The sequence below is a fragment of the Balaenoptera acutorostrata genome, chromosome 2 (genome assembly GCF_949987535.1).
Source record: "Balaenoptera acutorostrata chromosome 2, mBalAcu1.1, whole genome shotgun sequence".
Taxonomy (NCBI): domain Eukaryota; kingdom Metazoa; phylum Chordata; class Mammalia; order Artiodactyla; family Balaenopteridae; genus Balaenoptera; species Balaenoptera acutorostrata.
In genome coordinates, this window is record NC_080065.1 from 158519340 (window position 1) to 158536224 (window position 16885).

General features: G+C 48.0%; 1 long non-coding RNA gene across 4 annotated transcripts in view; it reads left to right on the forward strand.

Moving 5' to 3' along the window:
• The window catches only part of LOC103007326 (uncharacterized), a 167045-nt gene that overhangs the window by 1583 nt on the left and 148577 nt on the right, over window positions 1–16885 (forward strand). For 3 of the 4 annotated variants that reach the window (XR_009007096.1, XR_009007098.1, XR_009007097.1), the window contains exon 1: window positions 76–1224. The exons of the other annotated variant lie outside the window; for it this stretch is intronic. This is a non-coding gene — a long non-coding RNA (uncharacterized LOC103007326). Of the gene's footprint in view, window positions 1–75; window positions 1225–16885 lie in introns of those variants that run through there. 4 annotated transcript variants of the gene reach the window in all.

The window sequence follows — 16885 nt, forward strand, 5'->3', positions numbered from 1 at the left end:
CCCGTTTGACAACACGGTCGGGAGGCGTGGCCTGTGCCCAACTACTACGGGAGGAAGCCGAGCGCCGCTGGGAGCGCCTGACAAAGTTGCAGACCTGGCGGCGGCCACGCGTTTGCGTGCGTGTGTGAGTGTATGAGAGCGCGGCCGGAGATGCATGCGCGTGTGCGGGTGCTCGAGGGCAATGGCCGAACGGACTTAAAAAAATAAAAGCGAATTCCAGCTCCGGTTGCAGCTAAAGAAGTGCGAGAGGGGACAGTTTGCGCTGGGACAGCGTCCGCCCGGGCTCCTGACTCGCATCACACCCGCATCGGGCTGGGAAAGTTTCCTCTTTCTGCCTGTTGGAATTCACTTGAGATTCCCAGCCCCGAGGATTGGAGAAGCTTCCTGGATACAGTGATGCTGGGGCCAAACTGGGCACATATGGGAATTCCTGGCGTTGTGACGCTTTGCATTAAAAAAAAAAAAACCGCAAACTATTTGAGATAGGAGCAGAGCACTAGATATAGGACTTAGCCTGAGCGACTGCCCCATCTTCCTCTTTTCGCCTCTCTTTGGTGGGCCTTGGTGCCAGTGCCAGATGCTCGCCCCTCCCACAGTCCAGACGGATTCCGGGCTGGGCTGCAGGGATCCAGGTGACTGACTGGACCTGCATCATTTCCAGGTGGGGGGCTGGGAGGCCCAGGCAGCCCTGAGTCAGCCCGCCGAGGAGCATTGCGTGCCCCAGAGGCTGGAGCTTGAAAGGCAACTTTACGCGTCTCCAAACATACTCTTCCATTTTCCCAAAGCGCGACTCGCCACCCCATTCTGGTTCCCTTTACTCTTCATTCATCGGATGGAAAAGGTCAAAAAATTCTCCCCAAACCCTAAAAACAAAACCCGAGGAAATTCTCTCCGTCTCTTTTCCTTGTTCGAGCTCCCTCCCCAAGCACGGCCGGGGCTGGATTGCCCCCGACCGCTTTCTCCCCTGGCCTGCGGAAGCAGGGAGAAAGTTGGGCGCCGCTCGGAGCGTCTCTTCCCCCGCTGTGTGTGTACGTGTGCACGCTCACGTCTCCCCGGCGCCTGGGCTGGGGACAGGAACTGCTCCGGGCACCGTCAGTCCGACGGCGCTGCTCTGGGGGCTTGCAGGGCTGGGGGAGGGCGGGGAAGCGAGCGCCGCGCCACTCACCCCGGGTTGACGCTCCCTCGCCCCTCCCCCGCCGTCTCCATCCTCCTCCAGGAGAACAGGTGAGCCCGGGTACCAGCTCCCACCCCCCGCCCCGGCCCCGGCCCCGACCCCGCTCTGCTCCCTGCCCTCTGCGGTAATGCGCCGGGGAGGTTTCATCACCCACTGCCCGTGGCGACGCGGCCCTGGGTCTCCGCGGCGGGGCGCACTGCGAGCCTCGTTGGGGCAGCCATGTGACACGGTTGGGGGAGGGGGTGCGGAGACGCTGGGGCCGGGTCATCCTCCGGCCGCCGTTCGGCTTCCAAAGCTCTCTTCCCAGGGTTCCGGATGCACGAGGGCGTTAGGAAGGGGGGTGGGGGCAGGGTGGGCTCCTCTGGCCGCGGCTGTCCAGCGCATCCAGTGGCCTTGAGGTGGGAGGAATGAAAGGAGGGGGGGGGGTCGGGTGGGCTCTCCCCGGGGTTGCAGCGCCTGGGACCTGCTGTCCACCATCCCCACCCGATTTCAGAGCCCAAGGAAACGGTCACTTTGAAGGTCCGAGTCTGCAGCAGTGGCAAGAAACTGACCACTCATGCCCATGATTCCAGTAACAATTACTTCTTGCAGCCTCAGAGCTTTGGGGGAAGGAGGTGGCGTACAAGTACATTAAAATAGGTGGTTCGCATTTCCCACCCTGCTTTTGTTTGCGTAGTTAACTTCCTTTATTAGTTTATGAAACACCGTCTCCTGTAGATCCTGAAAAGACAAAACAAAGAAACGGCAGCAGTCTGGCCTCCCACGAACTCCATAAGCCTCTGAATTTCCTGGGTAGGCTTTCTTTCCTTGGAGAGCCTTTTTTGTAGGTGAGAACATGAGCAATATTGGCGTTAAACAGGGCATCCGGTCTCTTGGTTCTTTGAGCCACGGAAATAGGAGAGGTCCAGGGGGTGGGAGCAAGCCGACCTTTGTTGGATGCAGACTCTCTGAGTCTTCTCGGCCACCTGGAGCAGGGGCCAGGCAGATAGAGGTCTCTGGGCTCCTGCCTCCCGGAGCTGGGGCATGGCCTTTTGCCACCATGAGGACCTGTATATAGAAAAATTCATCTTGGGGCTTTTTGCTCCAGTCTCACAGGGGACATTCTTGTCTCCAACCTGAGCCACCTGTCCCTTTAGAACTAAAAGGAAAGTAGTTAGCTGTATTTGAGGTGTTGCAAGTTACAGGTACCAGTTCTTAAAAGTTTGATCTTCAGGCCACTTGACCAGGGCCAAACATCCAGAGAAGAATGCCCATCCCAGTTCATCCCATCAGGGCTGAGAAAATTCTGCAGAATCAGGAGGCAGTTTCCTGGGATTACCAGTCTAGGCCACAGGCCTGGGGTGGAAGTGGGGAGGGGAGCTCAGGCCCGTGACTGTGTTGTGATCTCCCCTCGTTCCTTCTTCTAGCTCTGTAACTCAGGCCTGGTTTGGCAGACTGCGGCTGGTGACAGTAGGGAGTGGGGAAGGGGCAGTAATAATGATAGTAATTATTATTATTATGATTATAAAGGAAACATGAATTGAGAATAGATACTGGGCCACGCATTGTGCTTGCAGCTTTGGTGTCTCTCTAGGTGGGAATTGAGACTTGGGAGATGCAAGGAGGGTCCAGCTGGTATTGCCCTGAGGCTCAGCAGGGAGTCTTGGCTGGACAGACCCTCCTTCTCAGTTTAAGACCCAACTGGCAGTGGAAAGGATGAGGCAGGCTCACCTCGTGACATCCTGGGGCTTCTGTGGTTAATACGTGGAACCCAAGTTTTCCTCTCTAACTCCACCAGTTAAATCCAAACAGTAAGTAGGTTAATCCGGGTTAGACTTTGAAAGGGGAGAGGATACTAACAAGTAGAAAAGGAACAGAGGGTATCACAGGAGGGAGGACCAGCAGGGGTAAATGAACGGAGGAGATGTGGTGCGTTTTGTATCGGGAATAGGGGTTGCCCAGTTTGGTATTCAAGTGGAAGATAAAGCTGGCAAGGGCATCTGGGGCCTTGTTGTGGGGCCTTTGTGACAAATCTGTGCTCACCAGAGATCTTGTTTTCACGTCCTGATGGCATTTAAGGATGAAACTCCAGGACGCTCTTAGACTAGATTCCCTTTGGGAGTTAGGAAAAGGTCAGGGGCCCAGTGCTGACACTGTGAAGGAGGATATGGATGAGAGGAATGGGAAGTAATTAGTTGGAATCTTGATGTGGGTTGCTATGCCTAGAAAGGTGTTCTTGGAGGATGGGAAGGTATGAGCAGGTGGGGCCTTGGAGGATGGGAAGTTGTTGGATGATGAGGCAATATCGCATAGGTTGATACTTGGTGTCTGGTCCAGGCTTTCTGAGTTCCAAAGCCAGAGTGGAAAACGTGGCTTCCTCGTGGAGAGCTCTTCCTCCTGCAAGCCACGCCCCCTCGGGGCCGACTGTCTGGGCTGATGGCACCACCTTATGGTTAGAGAGGGAACTGTCTGGTCAAATAGTGGGCTCTCCTCTCTCTCTTCCTGGCTCAAGGGCCTAGGGCACTAATACTGGGTCTCCCACCTTCTCCTCAATTTCCTTAGCAAATCAGTTAATACCGATTTAGGCAATCTCCCCCGTGCAACGACGTGCTTTAATCGCCCCATCAAGAAAATCTCTTTCAAACTTTTTGCTTTTCCTCCCCCATCCTTTGCTATGAGCCCCAAATCTACCCTCATCATGGCTCCTTTGTGTCATGCTTCTATGAGGGAAAATGAAAAAAAAGGTATCCAAGTGAAACTGGACAGACAAAATAACAATAGAATACTGCTATAAGGCTTCAAAATTCTTATAGGTAGAGGTCTCTCCCTAAAAAGTCTCTGTCTTTCCCTTTATGTCCTTTCATTGAACCAGTTGTTCCATTAAATAGAATTCAGGAGAAAGGAGACGATATCTTCCATATTTGAGTTCGTTTATTGGTACTACAACAAAATTGCTCTCTACGAATTTTCACCGTAAAAGTCCAGGGCCTCAACAACATTATGAGTGAAGAGAGCTTTTGTGGGGCTGGTCTGGAAACCTCACCATCATTTATAATATTGTTTATTTAAGGAGAAAATATTCTGAGTTCCCAAAACAACCAACTTCCAAAAGTTTGGAATACACCACTTTTGTGAATTGGACATTTTCTCTATGTTGTAGATTAACAGTCAAACCATAGTCATGGACTGACTGGAAACACAAAAGATGAAAAAGAATTTTAAAAAACCCCAAGAGAATAGGGCCACTGTCTCCTCACAATAAATCCATTTACTGGAAAGAATGTAAAGCAGTAAACTTCGGTGTCTGATTGTGGTCTGAGTTTTGTTAGTGCCTTGCTCTGAAGCCTGCAGAGTATTCCAGAAGCCATCTCTGTTTTCCTCGGGTCATGATTTTTGCTTCCTCACTGTGTGTGGAGACAGACTCTAGGAGAAAACGTCCCAGGCCAGGAGCAGTCTGATCTCCATGGGGAGTGCTGGTGGAGCCCAGAGGTGAGCATTCATGGTCTTGGAATACTATGGAGCTTTCTCTCTGACTGGGTTTGGTCCGAGAACTATGGGTAAAGGAAGGGTCTTTTTGTGGGGCAGTTTACCAGGGAGTCAGATTTTGAAAATTTTCACGAAACGACCAAATCTATTAATGTGATTTAACCATCAGTATACCATCCGGGTCTAGGGGACCCAATTTTAGTTTTTGAGTTTTCTTTTTTCTGAGCAGTTCTAACTATTTGTAAAGTTTGATATATCATGACTTTGGTTCTTTTGAAAGGAAATTTTTCAAAGATCAAAGAGAACATTTACTTTTTAACAAGAACAGAATAAAACTCATTCTATCTTGAATGTACCATATGGGACCATTGGAGCCATTTATAAATCTAAGACTTCACGGGATCTTAGTGATCTGATTTTTCTTATATCTTGAAATGTTTTCCATTTTCTCATCCTAGGAATTATTTCATCATTACCCATCAATTATTGCCAATTATGCTAAAAATACTAAAATAATAAGAAAATGGAAGAATGATGGAATCACCATCCAGAAGGTTGATGCAATAGTGAAATAAATCATCACGATTGCATCACCCTTCAGTTTTCTTATTACATTTCTTAGAGTATTACATCATCTTTCAAGAAGGTATAAAAGAGGATAGAAGACACCATCTTTTTTTAAAAATAAATTTATTAATTTAATTTATTTTTATTTTTGGCTGTGTTGGGTCTTTGTTGCTGCACGCGGGCTTTCTCTAGTTGCGGTGAGCAGGGGCTACTCTTCGTTGTGGTGCACGGGCTTCTCACTGCGGTGGCTTCTCTTGTTGTGGAGCACAGGCTCTAGGTGCATGGGCTTCAGTAGTTGTGGCACGTGCGCTCAGTAGTTGTGGCACACGGGCTTAGTTGCTCCGCGGCATGTGGGATCTTCCCAGACCAGGGCTCGAACCCGTGTCCCCTGCATTGGCAGGCAGATTCTTAACCACTGCGCCACCGGGAAGCCCCAAGTTCATCATCTTTGTAGTTTTATTATTATCACTTTCATTGCATGCCATGGAGAATACAGAATTTTTCATTGCCTGCACAAAATGGTAAAGAGAAGAAAATTGACAAAGGAAAATGTTTTACAGTAGTTAGACAAATCAGAAGAGACAGCAGAGATGTTGACTCTGATGATAACAGTAAAATTCACCCTGTAAGCAAAGTCTCAGACTCTGAGTTTTACCATACAACATTCTGGATCAATTTTCTCACACCAGAATCGATCAATAAACAATATATTTTTGAGGACAAAAAATATGGTATTCTCATCCAGTTAGTCATTCAACAGGAATGATTTCATCACCCAATATTTTGCAACAAGAACCTGGACTATCCTGTTTTGCTCAAAGAAGGGGAGGCCAATCTTCTTGTACCTTTTGTGGTGTTCGTTCAGCAAAATTTCCTTGATACAGTTTGAAAGGGACAAATGATGAAGTCAGGTGTGTTTACAAAGGTGATCCAAAGAATATTCTTACTAGTGTTTATAAATGTGAGCATGAAAATGCTTTGCAATTATGGAGAAAAGAAGATGACCCTCTTCTCTTTAGGAAAATTACAACCCATCAAAGGTTTGAAAAGTACTAGTTTTATGATGCAAGTGCAAGAAGAACCAGAAATAACAATAAATTAGAACTTATTAGAGATTTACTTGAGATCTGGAATTAGTATTTGTGAGGTGGATCTGCCCCCAGTTCATGTTTGACAGCTGATGAATAGTTAGTTGCATGTAGAGAATGTTGCTCATTTTGAGTTTATATACCTTCAAAGTCGGGAAAATAGGGAATGAAAATTTGCTATGTTTATTTTATTTATTTATTTTTGAACTATTTATTTATTTTGGCTGCGCCTGGTCTTAGTTGCAGCACGCAGGATCGTCTTTGCTGTGTGCGGGATCTTTGTTGTGGCGTGCGGGATCTAGGTCCCTGACCAGGGATCGAACCCGGGCCCCCTGCATTGGGAGCGTGGCGTCTTAACCACTAGACCACCAGGGAAGTCCCTGCTAGGTTTAAATTATTCAATTTTGTAATAAGAATTTAAAAACTGTCCCTTTATTATTATTTCTGTAAATTACTCAGAAAAATAAAAAGGCTTCATTGGACCAGATGATGATGACAACTTTTTCCTGCTGTACTGGGGGCTGAGGTTACAGGTGAGAATATTAAAACAAAAGTCAAGTAAACTCCTTCAGGCAAGCAGGAGCCAGTGAAGAAGGAGCCAGTGAAGAAGGAGGAGGAACCAGGAGCCAGTGAAGAAGCCGTTCCCCCACCCCATCTTCCTTAAAACTCCCTGTTAAGGATTGATGACTGTTTTACAGTGGGGTGCTTTGAATGAGAGACGTTGTCATATAACCTCTCTGTTTATTCTCCCCTTTAGTGGAACTCAGTACTTCTCAAAATTCAGTGGGGATAAGAATTATGTATAATAAAAACATGGATACTGTATTTTAGTGTGTGGTAGGCAGGATTTTTAAGATTAATTTTGACCATTCAAGATTTTTACTTTGTTTGAAGACTTTAGAATTTACTTGTCTTAGTCTGCTGGGGCTGCTATCACAGAGTAGCATCGACTGGGTGGCTTAAATAACAAATATTTCTTTCTTTCTGCTTTTCTTGGCTGCACTGCGTGGCTTGCGAGGTCTTAGTTCCCTGACCAGGGATTGAACCCATGTCCTCGGCAGTGAAAGTGCAGAGGCCTAACCACTGGACCACCGGGGAATTCCCACAAATACATCTTTTTCATAGTTCTGGAGGCTGGAAGCCTGAGATCAGGTTGCCAGCATGTTTGGGTTCTTAGTGGAGGCCTGCTTCCTTGAATTATGCATAAAGAGAGGGAGAGAGGGGGAGAGAGAGATATTGAGAGAGAGAGAGAGAGAGAGAGAGATCCATCTCATATCTCCTCTTTTTATAAGGATATTAATCCTATCATGAGGGTCATAACCTCATAACCTATCTAACCCTACTTACTTCCCAAAGACCCCACCTCCAAATACCATCACATTGGGGGTTAGGCTTTCAACATATGAATTTTGGGAGGACACAAACGTTCAGTCTGTAGCACTAACCCACTCTAACATTCAGTCATTCAGTCAACTCTTGTGTGTGTCTGTGTGTTAGATCCCGTGTTGCATACTGGACGGCAAGGAAGGGATAAACCCAGGCACTGCCCTTACAGCAGTACAAATTTAGAGAGGAGGAAATAATAATTTTTACAACACTGTGTGGTTGGCATTATGATGCAGATGAGGGCAGGGTACTCTGGGAACTAAGAGAATGGTTGCCCTCAACCACTGACCCCTCAATGGTTGACATCTCATGAAAGGTGTCAAAGATGAAAAATTTTTAGTTTTTACGTTCACTTAAAAAACAGGAACTGAAGAATGGCTAAGAGAATGGTTAGGAGGCATTTAGAAGGTGGAAACAGGGAGAAAAAGCATCCCAGGCAGCTGGACCAACATACACAGAGGATCAGAGGAGTGAGCGAGAGCAGGCAGGATGGAGAGCTGGGTGGTCTGGTGTGGCAGGGAAGGATGGTGTTTTGGAGGAGAGGACTCTTGGCTGAACGTTGGCTGGGATTTGATCCCGAGGGCCTGGTGTGTCTGTCTTCATCTGCAAGTAACAGAAAACCCAATGCAGAAGTCTTAAACAGTAAAGGTAAGTGCGTTACTCCCCATTCCAGAAAGTCCTGAGGATGTGGGGCTAGTGAGGGTGCAGAGATGGTTTGGAGGTGGAGACCTCCAGGGGCGAAACACATTGAGAAGTCACGTGGCAAATCGGAGCTGCGAAGGGAGAGGCGATTTTTAGAAGCTTGTGGGGGACAAACTGGCAAGATAACCAACTTTTGCACTTGAGGGGTAGGTGGGGAAAATGATGGAAGTTTAAGCCTTTCTCTCTTTTTTTGACCGCATCGTGTGGCATATGAGATCTTACATGTTCTCCAACCAGGGATACCGAACCAGGGATCGAACCCATGCCCCCTGCATTAGAAGCACAGACTCTTAACCATTGGACCGCCAGGGAAGTCCCTAAGCCTCTCTTTTACCAATTCCCCCTTCACCTGCCCCGTGCTCCTCCACTTCTCTTCCATCTCCCACCCCCATCTCAATCAGTGCTATCACTACTTTTCTGGTTGCTCTAGCAAAGAAAAACCAGGAGTCCTCTTTGATATGAAAATGAGCCATTTTCTCCTTCCCTTCACACCTCTGTATGTAACTCATCACCAATTTGTGTTGTTTCTGACTCCAGAATACCTGTCGATTCTGTTCGCTTCTCTCCATTTCCACCATCCAAGCCTCAGTCATCTCTGTCTCGTCCTACTGTGGAGCTGACTATCTGCTCTCTTGCTTCCACTTTCGCTCACCAACACTCTCTCCAATCCTAATTCTCTGCACTGTGGCCAGACTGATAAAAAAAAAAAAAAAAACCAAACCACGCAACCAACAAAAATAAACCCTAAACCCAATCCTATCACTCCATCGCTTGACTCCAGAGGCCTCCTTAGAATCCAGTCCACACTCCTGACCACGGACCGGAAGGCCCTGTAAGATCTGGCCCTGCTGATTTTGCAGACCTCAGGGGATTCCACTTCCTCAGGGAATCACTCATTCCCTTCCAGCACCTTTTTTCTATACTACAAATAAGCCAACCTCTTTCCTGCCTTCGGGCCTTCATGCAGGCTGTTCCTGCAAATCAGGGGCCTTGATCAGTTATTATCTTGTTTATTTATTTATTTTCATTGTTTGTGGTCTTACTGTTTCTCCCATCCAAAATGGATTATAAGGGCCCTGAAGGAGAGGATATTGTTCGGCAAGTTCAATGTCCAATCCCTAGCACCCACTGCAGCCCCTGACTCACAGCGGATTAAGTGTGTGTGTGTGGTTATTGAATGATGAAATGCCTCCTGGTTCCATGAGCAGAACTGGGACTTCCAGAGAGGAAACCCAGTTTGGGGGAAAGGTCGTGGATGTAAAGAGTTAGTGGGCCACCCAGGTGCGATATCCAATGCACAATTCAACAGCATCCTCCCCTTTCTTGTGGCATTTCGTAGTTCAGCCAAGGCCCGGATTCCATACTGCTTTATGCTGAAATTATTTCTAGGTTGAAAGTGCTTTCATATACACGGCTTTTTTAAACCTCTCTACAGCCTTGGGAGGGAGTAGAATTATTATTCCCGTTTTACAGATGAAAACCTCAAGCTCAGAGATTCTTGTCCAAGGCACATACAGCTGGAAGGGTCAAGTCCAGATTTGAACTTGGGTATTCAGATTGCCAGATCTTTGTATTTTATTATTGTTCTGAAATCAGAACCCACTTCGCCATCCCCACCAGTGAATAATAAGTATTATAGATCATGTTGCAAAACACTTTCATTCTGATGATGAACAAGGTGAACTTAGCCTGATGGACAGAGGAATCCAGTGCCCATGTATGTGTGTATATATATATATATATATATATATATATATATATATATATATATTTCTCCTTAAGACCTTAAAACCTTGAGAGAGGCAGAAGAAGTAGGAAGAAGTAAAAGAGAGAAAAGTAAAAGAAAGTCCTCAGAAGAAAGAAATGCACAAGAACTAAGGTAAGATTACAATCTAAAAGGAAGCCAAAGAATGTTTTTTAGACTCTTCTTGTTTTTTTTTTTTAAGTTTTTTATCTTTTTTTTTCTTTTTAAATGAAAGCTTCTATTTATTTATTTATTTATTTATTTATGGCTGTGTTGGGTCTTTGTTTCTGTGCGAGGGCTTTCTCTAGTTGCTGCGAGCGGGGACCACTCTTCATTGCTGTGCGCGGGCCTCTCACTGTCGTGACCTCTCTTGTTGCGGAGCACAAACTCCAGACGCGCAGGCTCAGTAGTTGTGGCTCACGGGCCTAGTTGCTCCGCGGCATGTGGTATCTTCCCAGACCAGGGCTCGAACCCGTGTCGCCTGCATTGGCAGGCAGATTCTCAACCACTACGCCACCAGGGAAGCCCATATCTTTTTTTAAAAAAAAATTTATTTATTTATTTTTGGCTGCGTTGGGTCTTCGTTGCTGCACACAGGCTTTCTCTAGTTGCAGTGAACGCGGGCTACTCATCGTTGCGGTGTGCAGGCTTCTCATTGCTGTGGCTTCTCTTGTTGTGGGCTCTAGGTGCACAGGCTTCAGTAGTTGTGGCTCACGGGCCTAGTTGCTCCACGGCATGTGGTATCTTCCCAGACCAGGGCTCGAACCCGTGTCCCCTGCATTGGCAGGCAGACTCTCAACCACTGCGCCACCAGGGAAGCCCACTCTTCTTGATTTTTGGCTAGGTAACAAACAAAAAGAAGTGGGTAACAAGATAAATTAGGCATACAAAACTAAAGCAAGAGGGCTGATGATTGATGAGAAAAGAGCCCTCGGGGGATAAGGCAGAGGGAGAGAGAGGCGGACCAGAAGGGGATGCTCTGCAAGAAGCCTGGGTCCATCATCATCAACCTCGTGAAGTTCACTACAGGCTGGCACGTGCTGGGTGTTTAGGAGGGACAGAAAAGAGGAAGGTGTTGGTCCCTTGACGTCAGTTACTGATGGTGGGGATGAAGAAGAGTAAGGAGAGCTAATCTATGGAGTGTGGAGGTGAGGGACAGCTCTTGGGTAGGTAGGGATCTAGGCACTGTGGCCTTCAAATTCTCAGCCTTGATGCCGATTAGCTGTGTGATCTCAGCCAGGTTACTTAGCCTCTCTGTTGAGGCTTGAATTTATGTTGAGCAGCCTCAGCCTGCTCAACATAAGTTCAAGGATAACACTGTGTGCTTCATAGGGTTGTTGTAGGATTACGTGAGATAGCGTGTCAAATGCCTTGCTTTTGGCACCTGGCACTCACTGAATAGCCATTGTTTTCCCCAGTAATCAAAGCAGGCAGTGGTGGCTGTGGCCACTTTCTGACCCACATCCAAGTGTGAGTAAGAGCCGTGACCTTCTGTTGCTTTGGACACTGTCAGGTCCTCAGAGGACAGGAAACAGAGTTGGCGAGCTGCCCCCCTCCTTCTACCTTGATTGATGGTGAGATTGGGGTAGGTTTCATCTGGGGTCAGCTGTGTGGGTAGCAACTGGGTCCATTTTTATTTGCAGGTTATGGTGTGCCGTTACTTAGCACATTTGCTTTTTCAAAATGCCTTAATGGAATGCTATAGTAAAAAGAGAAAAATCTTTCATTTGTATGTGTGTGTCATCCAAATGATATTTTTAAAGATTTATTTTTGTGTGTTCACGATGTTCTTGAATAATCTTTCCATAAGTACGGTCAAAGATAAAACACGTGGTACACAAAATCTGGTCGTGCATATTTTAGAGTATGACTGTCTTTTGACCAGCCCTGGGCTCCATTTCCCGAGTTCTGCACTGTGTTTCCTTAGGAAGGCTTGCGTGAGCTGGTTTGCTGACTGGGAGACTTTTGAACGCAGACCAAGCTAACGGTGGTGCCCTCTGCCAGTGTCACCCTTTCCCCTTTTCCACCCACAGCTTGGCTCTCTGTCTGGACTCGTGGAGGCCAGACTCTTTGTGTCTCAGTCATTTATTCAACAAATATCCGATGAACACCTTTGCTGTGCTGGGTGCTGGGCTGGGCTTTGTGGGATATAGTGGTGAATAAGATGGGCAAGGTAGCTGGTCTCATGCTGCACATGAAGTAATGAGAAAATAGAGTGTCTAAGGGCCTATTGTCAATGAGGGTGGTCTGAGAAGGCTTCTCTGAATAAGGATTATTTCTATAAAAATCTGAATGACATGAAAAAGCCCACCGTATGAAGACAGAGGGAGGCTACTCCCAGCCAGATGCAGAGTAAGAACCAAGGCCCTGAGGTTGGAACTAAGGTTGACTTGTTCGAAGAACTGAACGGTGGTTAGTGCGGCCGAGGTCTAGTGAGTGATGGGGAAAGTGGCAGTAGATGAGAAATTTAAGGCCAACGGCCAGGGCAAAGGCCTGCTGTAAACAAAATACCGTAGACTGGGTGGCTTAAACAACAGATATTTATTCTCTTACAGATCTGGAGGCTGGGAAGTCTGAGATCAGGGTACCAGCCTGGCTGGGATCTGCTGAGGGCTCTCTTCCTGGCTTGTAGATGGTCATCTTCTTGCTGTGTTTTCACATGGTGGGGTGAGAGAAAGAAAGAGGGTAAGCTCTATGGTCTTTTCTTATAAGGGCGTTAATCCCATCATGGGATGCTTCACCCTCATGACCTCATCTATCCTAATTATCTCTCAAAGGTCTCACCTCCAAATAACCTTTCCACCAGGGGTTAGGGTTTCCACATATGAATTTTGGGAGATACAAACATTCCGTCCGTATCAATGAATTTCACTGTTAAGCATTATGGAACCCTTGAGTCCTGTGCAGTTATCTTAGAGAGGGAGGGAGAGGAGGGCACTGTGGCAGCAAAAACACTTGGCCAAAGGCTGAGGGAGAGCATGGCTTGTTAGGGCTTATCTCTTTTTGCCTTACATCTCTGCTTCTCTCTGCGGATCCACTTTCTCTGCATTTCTGGGCCACGTGGCCAAAGACGGCCTCACCTAACTGTAGAGTTTTGCATCTCTGCCATCCAGAGATCAGCCCAGAGTGAGCTGGAATCTCTCTGTTGTAATTCCAAATTCCAGAAAGTTCCTGATTCCAGGGGGAGAATCTGATTGGCTCAGATCTCTGCTCTGATGCTTCGTGGTCACGGGGGTAGGGCCGTGGGATGTGATCTCATGGACGGGTACCCACCCTGGGACTCTGTGGATATGGCTGGGGGAGCAGTTCCCTAAGGTGAGCCTCACTGTCATCAGGGCACCAAGAGGTACCCAGAGGTGTCAACTCTCAAGAGTTGGAGGGAAACGCAGCAGTTGTGAGTCTGCCTCTGTTCCCACTCAGCTACACCCAGCTCTCTGGGTTCCTAGGTCAGCTTCAGACTGGGAAGGGAGATGGTCCTCCCCAGGCACCACAGAGAAGGCAGCATCAGGAGTTTGAGAGCCAAGAGAACCACACAGGAAAGCAGGGAGTAGGCGGAGCCTGGCTAGAGGGTGCCGAGGTCCTCGGTGCCACCGCAGAAGAGCCTTGCTGTGTGGACTCTGGAGGTGGTTGTCAGGATTATAGAGACGCCCAGGACGTGACTTGCTGGTGGACGCTTCCTGGTCTGCCCTTTCCTCACACCTTTAAAAGTGAGGTCCTCTGGTGAAGACTTTCACTGCCGCAAGGTCACCAGGGTCTGGAGCGACTCTTGGGATCCAGGTGATGAGGTTGGAGCGGAAGGAACATTCCAGGCTCCTCAGAACTGATTGAGATCTCCATGACCCATCCTGAGCCTCACCTTGGAGTCACCCCAGTGAATCCTGGGCTCCCTTTTCTTGTTCCCCTCCACTGCTCAAGTCTGCTTCCCTCTCTTACACACTTCTGTTCCATTCTCTAGCTGTTTCCTCGAGTGTAGACCTGTTCTTTCCAACGAATTAACTGAAAGCTACCCGAAGTCAGGGGTGGCTGTGGGAGGTTCCCTTTTCTGTGTGACTCGTACGGTCCTGGACACAGCAAAGGCTCTTGGCAAATATTTGTCCACTGAATTGAAAATGGTTTGTGAGGGGACTTCCCTGGTGGTCCAGTGGTTAAGAATCCGCCTTCCAATGCAGGGGACGCGGGTTCCATCCCTGGTTGGGGAACTAAGATCCCACATGCCATGGGGCAACTAAGCCCACACGCCACAACTACTGAGCCCACGTGCCACAACTACTGAGCCCACACGCCACAACTACTGAGCCCGTGCGCCACAACTACTGAGCCCACGTGCCGCAACAAAGACTCGACGCAGCCAAAAATAAATAATAAATAAATAAATATTAAAAGAAAAAAAAAGGAAAGAAAATGGTTTGTGAGTCTGACCTATTCTCAATTAACCAAGGACCAAAGTGGGTCTATGGGATGGGTCCATATCTATGCAGTAGATGTCAGAATCACCAATCATCAGTCATTTACTTATCGCCTTTGCGGCTTTTGCCATATTTGCATTCTACCCATGCAATTACTAATTACTTTCTGCTTTTCTTTAAAGTGGCGCACATTTTTCACTTAGAAAATTTATTTTAACAGGAAACTTTCTTCCATGACCGTGCATGAAAACGACTTTTAACCTTCCTGTAAACAGGAGGTGATTGTAAAAATAGATACACATCTCTTTTTTTTTTTTTTTTTTAAGGATTTTCTTATTTATTTATTTATTTATTTATTTATTTATTTTTGGCTGTGTTGGGTCTTCGGTTCGTGCGAGGGCTTTCTCCAGTTGCGGCAAGCGGGGGCCACTCTTCATCGCGGTGCGGGGACCGCTCTTCATCGCGGTGCGCGGGCCTTTCTCTATCGCGGCCCCTCCCGTCGCGGGGCACAGGCTCCAGACGCGCAGGCTCAGCAATTGTGGCTCACGGGCCCAGCTGCTCCGTGGCATGTGGGATCTTCCCAGACCAGGGCTCGAACCCGTGTCCCCTGCATTAGCAGGCAGATTCTCAACCACTGCGCCACCAGGGAAGCCCACATCTCTTAAATAGAAAGCATGTGTCCATTGCCCTGTGCATCATCTTGAGAGGTCCAGTAACACACACATCACACTTTGGGGAATTCTGATTTATATGATGGGTGAGGATGCGTTCAGAAAAATGCCAGCTGGCCCTGGACACACTTCTGGATCTTGGACAACCTGCCATTCTGTGATGTGTGGGCATGGCAGCCAGGGGCTGCCACTTGCTGTGGGCCTCACCGAAGAGGCAGCTTGGGTTACCAGCAAGAGGGCCCAAGGAAGGCTCTGGTGCTTTTCTCTCATCTTTGGGGGCTCCCTGCTGCTTCCCTCCTGCCCTGGTCCAGGCTCCTTCCTCCTGCCAGAATAGAACTCACTCTTCTCCTTTCCCTGTCAGCTGCTAGCCCTGAGAACAGCTATGGTGGAGGAAGTGGAGGAGGTGGAGGAGGAGGAAGAGAGGGGAAGGGGGAGGAGGAGAGGGAGGAGATGGGGGAGGGGAGGAGGAGGGGAGGAAGAGAGGGAGGAGATGGAGGAGGGAGAGGAGAAGGAAGAGGGGGATGAGGAGGAAGAGGGGGCTGAGGAGGAGGGGTAGGCCTCATGGCATGGGAAGGGGAACTGGGCCTGTAGAACAAAGGCTGGGCAGTTGGCTTGGAGGCAGAGAGAGCAGGATGAGGGGCTGGAAAATGGAGGGGAGGGGGCTGAGAGGTGCAGAGGGTTGACCATAATACTTTGCCCCAGGAAAGCGGTTTTGGCTGAGAACAAGAAGACAGCACAGTGCATATTTGTCTCTTGAGCCTTGAGCTGCTGGCTGCGTGGACAAGCACAAAAGCAACATTTTGGTTCTTATCTTGCAATGGGTAACCCTTCTGCAGGATGAAAGATTTTACAGTAAAAGGCAAGGTACAAATGTAAAAACAATAGGGTTATTTTTAGGGTAAAGATTCTCTCCCTCATTCTCTCTGTCTTGGATGTTTGGACTTGGCTTAATTACCAGTTTGGATTTCAGCAGCTTAAGAGGTCAAATGACACAGCAGATCATCAATAAACCTCCAGATTCCAAATCTGCTGTGTTCTGGCTCACTGTAGACACAGAGGCTCCTAGAGCTGGCAGGGACCTTGGTGTGAAGCATCTCTTCAGAGCCCCTTGGCTGAGCTACTTCCAGCATACCCGGCAACTCCGGAATCTGACCATGAGTCCGGTGAGGGACTTTCCTGGCAGGTGACCTCCTAGCTTTTCAGGGCCCATCCAGCATTGTCCAGGCTGCTGATGCCTGAAGCCGCAGCCCCTGCCTTCTGGACCCCAGACCTCCGGCTCCTGCGCAAATATCATTGTAGCTTAGGACAAGTCTTTGCAAGGATGTTGGGAACCAGTGTGCCTGGCCAGAGGCACCAGAGGACTGGAGGGGCCCTTGCAAGCTCCTGGCGAGTATTCTTCTTGTGCCTCTAGATCAGTTTACTCAGAGGGTGACCCAGGCTGGTGTGCTTCTGGATGGGTAAACCAGCCACCATATGTATATGCCTGTGTTTGAGTTCTGAATTTATCTTTTTGCTTTATTTCAGACAAGTCATTTAACCTCTCACATCTAAGTTGACTGTCTAGTTTGAATGCCAGTTCTGCCACTTGCTAGCTGTGTGACCTTGGGCAAGTTCTTAACCTCTCTATTCCTCTATTTCTCTGTAAAATAGTGATAATTATTGTACCACATCTCTCAGGGTTG